This window comes from Mesoplodon bidens, assembly GCF_964165515.1.
Source record: "Mesoplodon bidens genome assembly, chromosome: 3".
Lineage (NCBI taxonomy): Eukaryota > Metazoa > Chordata > Mammalia > Artiodactyla > Ziphiidae > Mesoplodon > Mesoplodon bidens.
The window spans coordinates 150290556-150292179 of record NC_138178.1 but is presented as its reverse complement, the minus strand read 5'-3'; the positions used below and the strand labels follow the sequence as shown (position 1 = coordinate 150292179).

Genomic DNA, 1624 nt, shown 5'->3' with positions numbered 1-1624 from the left:
AAAACTGCAGCATTTAAGCAGGGCTGAGAAACACCATTCTTTTTTTTTTTTTTTTTTTTTTTTTTTTTGCTGTACGCGGGCCTCTCACTGTTGTGGCCTCTCCCGCTGCGGAGCACAAGCTCTGGACGCGCAGGCTCGGTGGCCATGGCTCATGGGCCTAGCCGCTCCACGGCACGTGGGATCTTCCCGGACAGGGGCACGAACCCGTGTCCCCCTGCAGCGGCAGGTGGACTCTCAACCACTGCGCCACCAGGGAAGCCCGAGAAACACCCTTCCTAAGCATGGTTTCCTTCTTCCTGTTCTTGCATCGCACAGTGATTATTAAAGGAAGGAATCTGGTCTGTAAATGACTGGGTCATCCACTGCCCATCTGGAATGTCACTGAAAGTTGATTCTCCACTGTCAGCTGTCAGCCCATTTGAAGAGAAGCTGCAAGGTTCACTATTGCATGGATTTTCACTATAAGCACCACCGCACGCTGCTTCATAACCCAGATCATATTTTTCTTCCTTCGCAGCCACCTTCTTCGCATCCTCTTGGGCTAGCCGCAGGTCAAATGTGTATCGCACCTCTTGAGTCTGTGTTTCGCTCACTGTCTTTCAACTGATCTCTTAAGTCCTTCAGCTTAACGTAGGAATGAACTTTGTCCTGGGCTCGAGGAAACTGAGCACATCTTGCACTGGATGATGGCATGACATAGCAGAGAGTTTCTGTGTCTGGGATCTTATGCAGTTGAAGTCCAAATTCTAAGTTCTTAACTTTTACTCCAAAAACTTCCTCACTAAAAATTTCATAAATACAGTTTCCATTAAACATTGCTACTCGTGGCTGATATTTCTGTAATTTCTGCACTAGAATACGTCCTCCTTCACAAAATTCTTTACCGGAAAGATCCTTGCTGCCTGGTGTTATCCTTTCCACCATGTTGGTAAATCCAATACCCTATTTCCCTGGTAAAGTGTCATGATCCATGTGATTCAGTTGGACCTCACTCAGCCCTGACATAAACAGACTCTTCCAAAAATGGTTTCCAGGTCCAGGGTAATGATGCCCTTTGTAAGCAGCCATTAGTCCTGGGTTTATGCCAATAATCACAATGTCCAGACTGTAGGTCAAAATGTCCGGTAGAGTCTTGGTCAAAAGTTCAGCTTCTGAAACACTATTGAACTGGTCTACTTTTCACTTTAAATGTGTCTGTAAGTTTTTCTTTCTTTTCTTTTGATTTTGCGGACTTGCCAGATTTTTTGGCCTCAGCAGGTTTTTTGGGTTCCACTGGTGTTTTGGGGTTCTGTTGTTCTGGGTTTTCCTTTCCTTCCTTTTGGAGTCTCTTGTGTGGGTTCCTGAGCAGGAGCTGGGGCTGGAACTTCTGCTGGCATTTCTTGTTCATTCATAACTGCCATATTAGGAACTTCAGTCATCATTTGTTGGAACGGAAACGTATAAAAAGCTTGCACTTGCTGGAGGGAATAGCTGCCTGCGTCCTCCGCTTCCATTCCCTGCTGCTGATAGCGCGCGCAGGTACTCCTGCCGGGCAGGCGAGCCACTGGCCTCTCTAGTACCGCGGCCCACGCACGTACTGCGGTAGGGTAATAAACAGACACTTAGACTCGATTGCTGGCAGAAC

The 1624-nt window shown here is 47.1% G+C and overlaps 1 pseudogene across 1 annotated transcript; it reads right to left on the bottom strand.

Annotated features, from left to right (window-relative positions):
• Positions 1–275: 275 nt before the first annotated feature.
• On the bottom strand, positions 276–1395 carry LOC308614506 (G/T mismatch-specific thymine DNA glycosylase-like; annotated as a pseudogene). The gene has a single exon. The product of its transcript is annotated as a G/T mismatch-specific thymine DNA glycosylase-like (transcript).
• Positions 1396–1624: the final 229 nt, after the last annotated feature.